This window comes from Eptatretus burgeri, chromosome 2 (genome assembly GCF_056783735.1).
Source record: "Eptatretus burgeri isolate ZD-2024b chromosome 2, Ebu_testis_v1, whole genome shotgun sequence".
Lineage (NCBI taxonomy): Eukaryota > Metazoa > Chordata > Myxini > Myxiniformes > Myxinidae > Eptatretus > Eptatretus burgeri.
Window position 1 is genome coordinate 115,282,670 of NC_140962.1, and position 15,000 is coordinate 115,297,669.

Here is a 15,000-nt window from a genome sequence, read left to right on the forward strand (position 1 = left end):
GAGGTGGAGGTTTGCACTGGAGAGAAGCGGAATGATAGTCAGTCGGAGTAAGACGGAGTATATGTGCGTAAATGAGAGGGAGGGTGGTGGTATGGTGCGGTTGCAAGGAGTTGAGGTGGGGAAGGTGGATGGGTTTAAATACTTGGGATCAACTGTCCAAAGTAATGGAGAGTGTGGGAGAGAAGTGAAAAAGAGAGTGTAGGCAGGATGGAGTGGGTGGAGAAGAGTTGCAGGAGTGATTTGTGACAGAAGGGTAGCTGCAAGAGTGAAGGGGAAAGGATATAAGACGGTGGTTAGACCAGCTATGTTGTATGGTTTGGAGGCGGTGGCGCTAACAAAAAGACAGGAAGCGGAGCTGGAGGTGGCAGAGTTAAAGATGCTGCGATTCTCGTTGGGAGTGATGAGGATGGACAGGATAAGGAATGAGTATATTAGAGGGACAGCGCAGGTAGGACGGTTTGGAGACAAAGTGAGAGAGGCGAGATTGAGATGGTTTGGATATGTGCTCAGGAGGGAAGCGGAGTATATCGGGAGAAGGATGTTGAAGATGGAGCCGCCAGGCAGGAGGAGAAGAGGAAGGCCAAAGAAGAGGTTCATGGATGCGGTGAGGGCGGACATGCGGGTGGTTGGAGTGTCAATGGAATATGTGGAGGATAGAGCGAAATGGAGACGGTAGATCCGCTGTGGCGACCCCTAACGGGAGCGAGCCGAGAGAAGAAGAAGAAGAAGAATACATATAAATAATTCCTATTATATTCACTTTATCTCTTCAAGCACGAAAGAAAGAGCTGTTAGGGTTAGTTTTGTAAAATGGGGAAGTGTTTTTAAGAGCACAGTCGTGCCGTGAAAATGAGGAAGTATTCTGTGCCCATGTCTCTCGTGGTTATATTTTAAATCATCAGAACACTAACAGAACAAAGTTTAGTTGAAAAACAGCTTTTAAATGTAGGTTTTATCAAAATCATTTAAAGCAAGCTGTTTCATTTTTGTGTTAAAATGAGTCATTTTGTAGTCAGCCAAGCTGCCTCGCCCGAACCAAGCCAAAAAATTCCGAAGTCATTTCCTATGTGGGAACACACCCTGGAAAAACCATTGTTGTGAAATCTCCCATTACGTCATCAAGTTCCTTATTTAAACCAACTTGTGTGCCGTTCGTAAATGGAGCGTTCAGCTTCTTACTACAACCTTGCAGATCAATCGTTTTCACAAGATGACAGGTGAGATCTCAACCCAATTCATTATTTGTTGTTTAAAGCAGAATTAAATCACTATACAACCAATAATTAGTGTCTTTTTTCGAACAGGATGTCCCCAATCAGAACATTGTTGATAGCTGATGTTGAAAATGAATTTTTTTTTTAATTTCATGACAAGTGGATAAAAATGAATGACTTTCTTGAAGACATTTATTCGTTTCGGAAAGAAATATTCGCAGCCTTAGTGCGAGGTATTCGCAGCCTTAGTAAATGTAAATTTGCACAAGATACTTTTGGTTAGATTCAAATAAGTTTGTTGATTATTTATTTCAAAACTCTTTATTCCATTTGCATTCCAGTCTGTTCCAGTTATTGCATTTACCTTGAAGTAGTCTTCTTTGTTAGTAGAGTTTGAGATGACAATGGTATCATCCAAATCATAGATATTATCAATTGCTTCCATACTTGTACTTATTTAGGAAAAAAGATGTTAAAACTTTTGAAACCCTGACCCAAGTATTTGAATTATTTTCTGTCGTTCTTGGGGAGACAACTGAGTTTTGCCTTTCTTAATTTATTTTATTGCTTGTAATTTATGAGATTCCTTTTTGGCATCTTTTATAGTCTTTATAGCAACCGCTACATTTCCCACAGCAGAAGCAGTTGAACCAATTAGGTCTTTATGTTGAAGAATAGTTGAACCTATACCCATTGGAGTATCAATTATACCATCTCCTTTTTTTAAAAATTGATGTCCGACACCCCTTTGTCTCTTAGGTTTATAGTATCCTCTACTAAGATACATACCTTCACCCTTGTAGTATGGGGAAAGGAACAACCCATCCTCTGTAATTATTTTATATTTTCCCAACTCGTGTTTCCTCACAATAACCATCTTATATATTATTTCCGAGTTTCTGGTTTCGTGTCACGCTATCTTTGACTTTGTTCTGCGCTCGAGTAACGTGATATTCGGCTTACATGATCTCAAAGACCATATGAGGTGCATGGTACAAAAAAAAAGTAAATAAAATGGTTCTGAAACAGTGAAATCGTATTCCACTTACTGCAGTAAAGTAAAATTACTACTGATACTCTGCATCAGTTCCTTTCTCAAACACACCCACCCCAACATGTCGCGCAGAGCGCGGGTTATGCTAGTCGTATTTATTTATTGGAAAAGTTCACGTAGGTGAATTCTGATGGATATAATTTCTCCATGAAAAGAAATCATGCGATTATCTTGGTCGGTTATCCTAAAATGTACTCTGTATATGGTTTTTCCTGACACAGGTAGATAAACCAGATTTTTGGGTTCCATATTGAATTTTTAACCAATTGGGGTTGAGTATGCACTGAATGAAAATATTATACTTGTTCTTATTCCATCATTATAAGCGCCATCAATCAAATCACAGTGAATTAATACCGAATTTATGCCTGAGGATATTTGAATGACATTATCACTGTAAAACGTCCCATTAGTTTCAATCTTTTTTGAGGAGAAACCCAATAACTCTCTACATGAATTATTATCAATTGTGAAATCAATCTTGTAGTTATTTTTAAGTTTAATCGTTGATTTTGAAGTTTGTTTTTGAATATCTGTTACAATATTTTTGGTTCATCACCCTGTTCTTTCATAAGATGAGCAATTTCGGAAGATATTTGAGAAAACTCATATGCTCGAGGTGAAACTGTTATCATTTTGTATCCACTTCCCGGATTATAACTAAACTTGTCATTTTTCTCAGTGATATTAAATAAGGTATTATAAGTTTCCATGGACAATAAAGACACCTCATATTCTTTTGTTGGGTCAAGTTGTAGTGGGTGTGGGAATGAAGATGTGTCGTCGCTTGTTGTGAAATTAAAACTAAGGATTGTGCTTCTCATCTTATTTGATGAGATAGAATGTCTTTGGATTGACATTTATTAATTATTTTCATGTTCATCAACTGGTCTAAAATGGCTGATGCTTCATTAAAACAATTGTTATTTCCAGCCTTCTTAATACCTAACAACAATAACAGTCTGTTAACTAATTGTGATGGGTCATTTGGAAGAAAACTAACACCTGAACCAAGGATACTTAAAGCCTGAATAATGTGTTTCTCCTTCTCATTCTTCCTACTTTTACCAGATAGACTAACCCTATAATTAAGAGAGTCCAACAGATCAATATATACTCTATCATCATTATTTTTCATATCCAATGGTTTCTCAAAATACTTTGATTCATCCCTCAGTTGAACCATGTCTTCCATCTTTTGTGAGAAGAAACATTAATCTGGGGGTTAATTTAACAGGGGGTTGAGCAAAACTCAAGAACCTTAATTCATCATTAAATAGCAATACCTTTTCTTCAGCAAGATGAAATATTGCTGGTTGTTCTGTTGGAATGAGACCTGCTATGGTTTTTGATTCTGTTGAATATTCATTGTTTTGAAGAGCATTCACAATATAATCTGGGGGGTTAATTGATCTCTTCCAGTTGCTGAAATAATCCTTTATCATCATATTCTAATTCTCCTGTATGCCCGAATTCTTCCTCCCTCATTTGACTGAAATATTTTAATATTTGAAGGTTTTCGGAGTATATTCTATTGTGGCAACTGTGGAAGCATCTGTAATTTTTTCTTGGGAAGTTTTTAAAAGTGGTTTAAAAATGTATCTTGTTTTCTTTCAAATGCTTCTTCACCCGTTAGTTTCTGTCTGCGTTTCTTCTATATGTCTTCCTGTTGTTTTACAACTTTTGAAACCAACTCTTGATGTTCCTTAAATCTTCTTGCTCTTTCTTTCACATCCATTTATTTGTTGGAAAATATCATTTCATGAATTGTAAAGATCAACAGGGAAATTTTCCTTTTCTTCATCATTAAAGTAGATGTGTTCAAATAAATCCTGTTCTTTAAATATTTCATCAAATCCTTTATTAACATTAATAAGTTGTAATTTCTTCTTCACTAATACTTGTATCTCTGCTTTTCATACGTTTGCGTTGAGTTTCTTCATCAACAACAAAACCAAATGATAAAATCTGAAACCCCATTACTACTCAGATGTTTAATAATTTGTCTCATTCCTTCTGGATTAGTTTCAAATAATCCCAAGACCACCAGATTTTAGTTTCTTTAACTCACTCTTACAATGTGAATATTTTGTTGTACCAAGAGAAACCTCCTCAAATATTTGACCTTCATTCCTCAATCGCATATGTTCCTCCACTGAAATATAGTAAAAAAAATCTTCACCTTCTACTTCTCCAGGTCTTATTGCTCTAGTTGTTGATACAATGCATATCACGGGGTGTTTTTTAAGCAAATTTAAAATATTCTCATTTGTACTATACAAGAACTTTGATTTATGAAAGTTTTTTTCCAGAAGCAGATTTACCCACAAGATTTATAATAATAGTTGTCATTTATATATGTCATTGTTTATAAAATAAAATATATATCCCTTAATATCTCATCTTGTTTCACAACAATATATTTATATTTTTCAGTCGTGTGCTTCATATAATCCCCAAATTCCTTTTTACTACATAATGTAGAACAATTGTCTCTCCAAAAATTGTTTATATCTATTGAATTTAACTTGAATAAAATAAAAGTATTAGCATTGTTTATTATTGAGCAACGTGGGAGTTGAAAGTATGATTGACTTAGATAAATACAATTACAGAAGAATGTCTCCCTCTTGTGTCGTTGTTATCCATTACCGTTTGGTTTCTCTCATTAACACAATCATCAAAGATAACGAGGTTCTTTTTTGATTTATCCAAATCTTGGGGAGAAGATATATCATCCATATTATCACAAAGAATACAAGTTATCGGTTTTGATATCTTTTTATATCTCTGTGTATCACAAAATAGTTGTATTATATCTTCAATGATGTAATCATTTCGTTTGATTTGAAGTTTAAATAAACCGATAATATCTTCTTTTTGAAGACCAGTATTAAAACCTTGTGAGAGTTGTTGATACTCAGGTTGAATACTTGACTTTGTGAAAATTATTAAATTATCATCATCCAAAAAGTTGGGAGTAAGGAGCATCTATAAAAGTAAGCAGGTTTCCACAACCTGCTTGAACCAACAATGAGACATCTTAATGAATTTGGAAGATTTTTTATGGTTGTTAAATTTTATCTTATTTTCCCAAATGGGTAAAAAATCATTCATTTATATATTTGGAAAACAGGTTATTTGATTTAATATTGGCTTTTTCAGAAACTCGATATTTTATCCTAAGTTCGGGTTTAATTTCAAGATAATCCATTATTATATTTATACAATATCTTGTGTTGATATTTCCCTGAAAATGGCAATCGTGAATAATATATCACAACAATCCTTTGAACATTTCTCTAATACGTTCAGTTTCTTTCATTGTAAGGAAAGGTGTGTTATCACCCTCATACTTTACATTCATTTCTCGATCAATCTTGTAAAGTAATTCATTTTTGGTGTAAATCTATAAGAATTATATTCCTTTTTATATTTTTCATTTTCATGAATTGGAAGATAATCACAGAATATACATTGTTTATTGGCTTTTGACTCTGTTTAATCCTACTCTATCACACGCAGGACAATTCTCAAATTTGTCATATGGAGAATCAGGGAATTCAAGGGGCTCAGGATCTAGTATACTATTCATATTTATAAAGCAAAACTTTGCTTAAACTAAAATTCATCTTCGGTCACATCTTCGGTACTTTCATTGGTGCTTTCACAATCATCTATAAAACTCCTTTCATATCGGTATCATAACATATGATACATAACTCGGTATCATAACAAAACTCATTTTGTTATGATACCGAGAGTTTGAACACAAACTCTCGGTATCATAACTGTCTTCTGTTCCAACAGAGATACTATCATCACTCTCATAATCTTCAAAATCTTCAGTTGAATAATGACTAATATTTAATGAGTAGAAAAAAACGTTACCATCTATATCTATATACTTTTTTAATTAACAGATTCAACTACTAAATTTTTTACATTAAAGGTAATTTTAAAATGATCCTTAACTGCTATTGAACGAAATGTCATTTCACCTGATATATTAGCAGCCTTTATTTCATCAGGATTTACATCTTTAGGGTTGTTGAAAAAAATACAAATTTCTCCTTGCATATTACAGATAGTCTTATCTTTTCTTTCTCAAGCTTCATCCATAAGGTTTTTCTTTTTTGATACTTTTTCCTGTTTCATTGCTTTTTCTAGTTTTGAATATATTGCCAGAAGGAAAGGAGAAACTTTTGTTAGAGCTACTTTAATTGATGTTCTTCCAGATATACCAAAAGCCCTTCCACTGAAGGAAATTGAAGAACTCATATTATTCACCATAATTGTTTTTATCCAATAGTTGTTATATTTATCTTTATTCAATTTTACATCCTTGACATATTTCTCAGTATATTTTACAAATGAAGAGATTGATTGAAACTTGTCTTTTTTGTCTTGATACATTGTATTTATTCAGTGAAAAAAGTTGGAGGATAAAATGGTTTTACGCACAGATTCACCGATGCATTAAACGGAATTTTCATCAAGAAAATTTTATTTTAAGCAAAGTTTTGTTGTATAAATATGGTGAATACAACGTACTGTGATGTTTGTAATCATGAATATAAATGTTATAAGAAACACCTTCAAACCAACAAACACACATTCAATCATTTCAGACAAATATCACCACTTGACCAAGAAACAAAACATTGTGATAGATGTGATAATGATATTCTTTAAAAAAAATTATAATAAACACCTTCAATCACACAAACAAAAGAACAATGAAGAAAGAGAAGGTGCCACTAAATTCTCCATTGAAAACACTGATGGGGCATTTAAAGGGCATATAAAAATAAGATTGTTTCGCTTTCAAGACCCTGGACCATCTTCAATCATGGAAGCTGTTGATATGGTTAAACAAACTATTGAAACTATAATTAAAAACACATTAAGTGAAATGAAAACTTTTAAATTTTATATGGGAGTAAAATTGAATATGGTAAGACAAGGCGATGAAACTACTCCCTATGTGAGGACAAACCCTCACTTTATCTCATCATTTCAAGATTTTGTAAGATGTGATGTCAACGATGAACTCCAGAGACAAGAACAAGATGTTGATAACACTGTAGTCGGTAGTGGATATACTATTACAAAAATAATCTTTTTAGATATACACATCTTAAAGTCAGATCCTCTTCAAGCTTCTTATATTGATTTACCAAAAGAGATAAAACTTAAGAAAGCGGTTGTTTATATTCAAAACAAAGATAATAAATGTTTTCTATGGTCTGTTCTTGCTCACTTACATCCTCGACGCTGGAATCCTGAAAGGGTTGAACATTATAAGAAATACGAGAATACATTAAATGTTAAAGATTTAAAGTTTCCATTGTCATTGAGAGATATTCCTAAATTTGAGAAAATTAATAATCTATCTGTTAATCTTCTCTTCTTCTTCTTTCGGCTGCTCCCATTAGGGGTTGCCACAGCGGATCATCCGTATGATCCGCATAGTGATTTGGCACGTTTTACGCCGGATGCCCTTCCTGACGCAACCCTGGTCGCCTCTTACGACACAGGGGAATAATCTATCTGTTAATGTATATGGATTAAAGGATACAAACAAAGTTCAGTTATTAAAAAATTCAAACAACGATAAAAATGATGAAACACATTGACCTTCTCTACTTTACTTTAAAAGAAAAATCACATTATGCTTTCATCAAAAATTTATCAAGATTAACCAAATCACAACTATACAAGAGAAAATGCAAAACGTATCCTTGTAAGAGACGTCTCAACTCCTTTCATAGAAAAGAACGATTAAATCAATATTCAAAATATTGTAGTAATCATAAATCAACTGTCATCAATTTACCAAAAGCAGGTTCAAACATATCATTCAAAGATTTTAACAAATCTATAAAACATGTTTGTGATATATGCTGATTTTGAAAGTATCGTTGAAAAGATAGATACTGTTTCTCCAAATCCAAATAAATCATCCACAAATAAATATCAAAAACATACTCCTTGTGGTTTCTGTTATTATATCAAATCATCTGTTGGTGATAAATACAAGTTATAACTTTATAAAGGAGAAGATGCCTCAGAGGAGTTTGTAAGACGATTGGAAAAAGACTGTATAAGACTAAGAGAAATAATAGTTAAAACCTATAAACCAATGTCATTAACAAAGGGAGAGAAAAAGGAATTTAAAAAAAACAGTATCTGTCATATTTGTGAGGAGAAAATTGAGGGAGAGGTCAGGTTAGGGATCACTGTCATCTTACTGATAAATATGGAGGTCTAGCTCATTCCCGTTGTAATCTTAATTGCAAGCCCCCAAACTTTATTCCTGTCTTTCTTCACAACAACGCTCACAATGACACACATCTATTTATAAATGAACTTTAAAAGACATCTGGAGATATTTCTGCCATTCCTAACACAGATCAAAAATACATCTCATTCACAAAAACAATTCATACATCCCCCATAACCCATATCAGAATTCTTGACACAAACAAGTTTATGGCAAGTTCATTATTTAAGTTAGCATCAAATATTAAAAACTTTCCGACTCTTAAATCACATTTCTCAAATCAAGAAGAGATTGATCTCTTATCACAAAAGGGAATATATCCATATGACTATATGGATTAATTTGAAAAGTTTAAAGAAACACAACTTCCTTCAAGGGAAAGTTTCTTTGGTAAGTTAAATAAAACTCATATTTCCGATAGAGATTATACACAAGCTAAAAAGGTTTGGGAGAAGTTTAAAATAAAGAATCTTGGAGAATATCATGATTTGAATCTTAAAACTGATGTGTTGTTATTACCTTCGCATTCTGCGAAAGGTTATGTTTTGGTCGGCGTGTATTTATTTATTTATTTATTTATTTATTTGTAATCTTGTGATTCGTATAACTCAAAAAGTATTAAACCGAATTGCATGAAATTTGGTGGGATGATTGGTTATTAGCCAGGAAGCATTCGATTAGATTTTGGGATCGTGCGGGTCAAAGTTCAAGGTCAAGGTCACGAAAAGGTCAAAATCGTCTTTTTACGATAACACGGTCAATTTTTATTCAATTTGCATGCAACTAACGCCAAAATGTTCAGAATTCAACGCCTCATCTTGTGGTATGCAATATGACACAATGACGCCCATACTCTTGTTACCGGTTAGGGGTCAAAGGTCAGGGGGGTCACGACCTTGAAAAATATGCGGTTTTTGTCATAACGCGGTCAATTCTTGTCCGCTTTACATGAACCCAGCACCAAAATGTTCAGAATTTAATGCCCAATCTTGTGACACAATGACGTCATAACACATGTCACCGGTTGGGGTAAAATGTCGGGGGGGGTCACAGCCTTGAAAAATATGCGGTTTTCGGCATAACTCAGTCAATTCTTATTCGATTTGCATGAAACCAGCATCTTGTGATTGGATCATCAAACGAGATTACCTTCTCTTGTTGAAACATTGTATTCACCGAGCTTGCGAGTGAAAACTCGCCAAAACGACGCGAGTTGATTGTTGTTTAGTCCGTAGCCACCGAAAGTCGGGGGGGGGGGTCATGACATTATAGATATGTGGTTTGTGTCATAAGACCATTCATATGAAACCAGTTCCCCACACTCATACCAAGAACAAAAAAGTAGTGGCGGCGAAGGTATGCGCTCTATGAGTGCCCGTTCTAGTTGGTTGATGTGTTTGAAACTTTTAGAACAATCTGTCATAATAAAAATTCTTATGGATTAGACCCTGTTCACTATTACACAATCCCGGGTTTGGCTTGGAGTGCTATGTTAAAAATGACGAAACAAAATTTGGAATTAATCAGTGATATAGATATGCTTTTAATGATAGAGAAGGCTAAAAGAGGAGGAATATCTCAAGTATGTTCCAAGAGATATGCCAAAGCAAATAACAAATATCTTCCTGATTATAATAATAATGAGGACAACTCTTACCTGATGTATTATGATGCTAACAATTTGTATGGGTGGGCTATGTCTCAATCTTTACCTCATGGAAAACTTAAATGAATTAAAGAAAAACATTGTGAAAAAGTTTTACAAGACATTGTTGTCTCCTCTCAAAAAGAATTGGATGAAGCTGAAGTTGGATATTATTTTGAGATTGATTTAAAATATCCAGAAGAACTTCATCACAAACATAAAGACCTACCTTATGCCCTGATAAAGAAAGTTCAAGAAAAGAATGGTTAAGTGATTACCAACAGTCATTCAATATAAAAGCTAAATCTCCAGAAAAACTACTTGCTACATTAAATGATAAAGAAAGTTATGTTTTGCATCAATGGAACTTGAGACAATATTTATCTGCTGGGTTGAGAGTGAGGAAAATTCATCGGATTTTGAAATTTAAACAAAGTCATTGGTTTAAGAAGTAAATTGATTTTAATACAAAAAGGAGAACAGAAGCAAAAACAGATTTTGAGAAGGACTTTTATAAATTAATGAATAATGCTGAATTTGGAAAGTCTATGGAAAATGTTAGGAATCGACAAAACATAAGACTTGCTCCATCTTGGAAACAGGCTTCAAAGTTAATTAATAGACCAAGTTTTGAACGAGCGGAGGTGTTTTCAGAGAACTTTTGTACTATTCATTTGAAAAAAGAGAGTATTGAAATGGATAAACCTATTTATATTGGAATATCAATTCTTGACTTTTCAAAGTCGTTAATGTATGACTATTACTATAATAATTTAAAATCAATGTATAAGGATAATGTGTCATTGTTATATATGGATACAGATAGTTTTATATTAGAAATTAAGACAAGTGATGTATATGAGGATATGATTGATAATATATATATATATATATATATATATATATATATATATATATATATATATATATATATATATATATATATATATATATATATATATATACACAAGTAATTATAAGTCAGGTGATGTGTTGTTTTCATCAAAGAATAAAAAGGTTATTGGTAAGTTTAAAGATAAATTGGGTGAGAAGGTCATGAGTGAATTTATAGGATTGAGATCAAAATCTTACGCTTTTACGTATATTGATAATAATAACATTGAAAGGTGTGATAAGAAGTTAAAGGGAATAAAGAAAAATATAATCAAGGAAACAATAAACTTGAAACATTATTACAATGTTTAACCTTAAAGACGGAAGAGTACAGGAAAATGAATACAATAAGAAGTTATAAACATCAATCATATACAGAAGAGATAAATAAGAAAGCATTAGGAGCTTTTGATGATAAAAGATATATTTTAGAGAATGGAATCAATAGTCTCCCTTATGGTTTTAAGTATCAGTGTTAAGATATTGGGTTGGGAATTTTAACAGGCTACCGCTGTCTTTTTACTGATTTATAAATGATAGAATCAAGCAATAACCAAACCAAAGAGTGGAGATGTAATCAGCCTTGATATTTAAATCGAAAACATAAAGAATGTGAGAAATATCAAATAAGTCTTATTGAAGAAATAACCGGAGTAAAAGTAGATAAAACAAATAAGCGGATAAATTTAATTACAAATAAGTTGGAGGATGTAAAGAAAAAAATAAATATCCTTGAATGGACTGAAAACGTTGATGGTTATCAATTGAACAATGGAAAAACAATTTACTACAATCTCAAAATGATATGTGGCTCAGGAGGTGGTCAAACAAGAGCATTGAGAGAAATTTATCATTTCATCTCTGCTCAACAAAGACACATAAACCAAGAGCCAAGTTCCAAAGTAATCTTTGTGAATATACTCGATGGTGATGAATATAATAGAAAAATTAATTTATTCCCTAAAGTAGAACATGGACAAATATTCATTGATTCGCTCTTTGAGTGGAATGAAAATATGAAATGAAAGAAGTGCTTTAATCAGTAAGTCTCAATTTTACATTAGCTTGTATGAAAGGGGGAGAAAATCAGTCTCCTATTTTAGACTTTTGGGGCTTGAGTCAGTCTCAATTTTACATTTGCTTGTATAGGAGGGGGAGAAAATCAGTTTCCTATTTTAGAGCTTTTGGGGTTTGAGTCAGAAAGTTTTTCCCTTTTCCCACATTCATTTTAATGGTTGCCTCAGAAGCCCCATATATCACCGACTTATATAAATATATATAGATATAAATAAATATAAATATGCTGAAGGTGAATGGAGCATTTCATTTTTTACACGAGATACTATTCTATCACGTGACATTTGGATTTTATAGCCGCAGCTTTTCCTCTGTTACGATAATTATTTCCAATAATATAAATATATGCCTACCTTGGTCCAACAATGTGATCATCAGTGTCAGTTTCAAACAATGCACAAGTCAGTGTACTCTAATGCTTCCACTCGCTGTCAAAAACTTCTGTCAATTGTTTGCCCATGAGGTTGCAGAATCCCCTGGATTTTTAACTTTGTTGGAAAAATAAACTTGCAATAATGTTCGAATGAGGTTCAACAACAAATACAGACTTGTATTGTCATCAACAAAAGATCCGAATTGAAAAGAAGGAGTTTAAAAGTGATCCAGATGAATAATATGCAACAAAAAAAAGGAATGTACAATGGAAAATAATCACAGTACATGATAGTCCAGTTGCCAGGTTGAGTACCTTGTTGTTGCGAGAAGTGTATTGTTTTTTGATGGTTTCGTACTCGCATGGGTCGATAGAAAAAAAATTAGCTTGGTTGCCGGAGTGGCAACCTTGGGGAACTCCGATAATTTGCATAAATCCAAGATGGTCACCGCGGACGGAGGTGGAAAATAACTTTTCAACCAATCAACCTACAATCATGTTTGATACATTTTTCCGTATAATTTTGAGGTGAGGAATCGATTTCTGAGGTCAGTTATGTGGTTCGGGGTCAAATTCAGGGTCAAAGGTCAAGTTCAATGTCATTTTTCGACTATTGAGGGGTTTAAAACTTTTTGACCCTGCATCAACTGCAGATCACTCCGACTCGATAGTTGATGAACAATCCCATTGATTCTAATCTCACCTCTTCTTCTTTTCAGAGAAACGTATGATGGCTGACTCAAGGTGTCTTCTCCTGGTGTGTCACGGAGGCGGAGTAGAAACGAAATTCACTGAGATCGGGATCAAGAAGCTCATCTCGTGCGCCAAATCCCGTGGTGATGGGGACCTGCAGGCTAAGCTACAGAACATTATTGATGTTGGTGGAGATGCGGCAGGCATAGCCTGCCACAAAGGTTGCGACTGTAGTTATACATCAAAAGAGAAAATTGAGGGAGTGAGAAAGTCTCAGAAAAGAAAGGCTGAAGATGATGGTGTGAGGACAACTACAAGGTCTCATACTAAGGTAGCTGACAAAGGTGTGTTTAGAGTACAAACATGATTGTATGTTGTGTAGCGAGGAATGTTTACCCATTGATGATAGACACCCAGAAAGATGGGACCGTGTTCGTGAGTGTATGACCGAAGAACCTTTTGACACAGAACGTAACCCACTCCCAACTATGAAAGATATGCTCCTTGATGTTGCTGATTAGTGTAATGATGATGTCGCGAGAAGGGTCAAGTTGCACCTTGCTTTTGTTTCTGATCTACCTTCTGCTGAGTGCAAGTACCACGTCCGCTGCTGTAACAGTTTCACGAAAGTCCCCACATATGCTGATTTGCCAACTGGTAGTGCAGATGAAAATGCTCTGAAGGAAGTCATCGAGTACATGAACCGAGACAGGTCCAGAATATGGAATAGTGTTGAACTGCATTCCCTGTACTTGGATCTAGGTGGCAAGCTCGCTTGATGTGACATGTTTAGCAAGTTGACTGACTGCATGAGTAAGGATGTTATTGTTGTTCGGGTAGATGGCTGTGCTACCATTGTTGGTTTCCGTGAGTTCGTTGCTAAAAGTCTCAAGATAGTTAAGGTAGACGATACGGATGAGAGGAGCATTGCTTCCGTGGTGAAGCAGATCAAGCATGAGGCACGGTCGGTCAAGTACAACAGTGCCAATTATGACCTATCAGAGTTTACACAGGTCAACACAATCAAGGTGACCAGCCAAAGTTTGTTGAAGTTTGTTTCGGACCTGGTCTCCGGTGGTAAAGTGACCAATAAATCTCTGAGCCTGAGCCAGTCAATTCAGAGTCACTTTACAGGTACCAGTAATCAGACAACATGAGGACTGGCCGTCAAACTGTTGCACGGGCATGGCAGTTCCGAACTTCTCAAACTCCTTCATGAGCATGGCTTCACGACCTCATACGATGAGGCCCTGAGATTCCGAAAATCGGCCGCTCGTCCACGAGGTGACAATGCACAGGTTCTCCACCAGTTCATGGGGTTGTGTCGAACCATCGGCGTCATCTTCGCGTAGTTTGACAACTTCAATCTCCAGGTATTCACACCAAATGGTCGATGCACTACCCATGTCCTCTGACATGAATTCCAGCAACCTCATCCTGCAGGTATGCTGGAGTATGGCCGCGCTAAGCCAGGGATGCAGACCATACTCGCAAAATCTGCTGACCAGCAGGCTCCATCTGAACTTGACATCACGAAGTATGGGTGGGAAATAAAAGATGGCACCCCAGTACCAGCAACCTCCGATCAGCCCCCAGGACCCCAAGATCTTATGGATGTAGTGCGGTGCAGCTGTAAGGTGGCGGTGAAGGCGTGTGGCACTGAACGTTGCAGCTGTCACCATGGAAAGATATCATGCACTGTGTACTGCACTTGTGTTTGTAGTGATGTCTGCTTCAACCCATTCAAGACAGGAGACGAAGACC

The 15,000-nt window shown here is 34.9% G+C and overlaps 1 protein-coding gene across 3 annotated transcripts in view; it reads right to left on the reverse strand.

The window, feature by feature from the left end:
- Positions 1–15,000, reverse strand: part of LOC147032883 (coiled-coil and C2 domain-containing protein 1A-like) — a 121,993-nt gene that overhangs the window by 21,247 nt on the left and 85,746 nt on the right. The window lies entirely within an intron of this gene.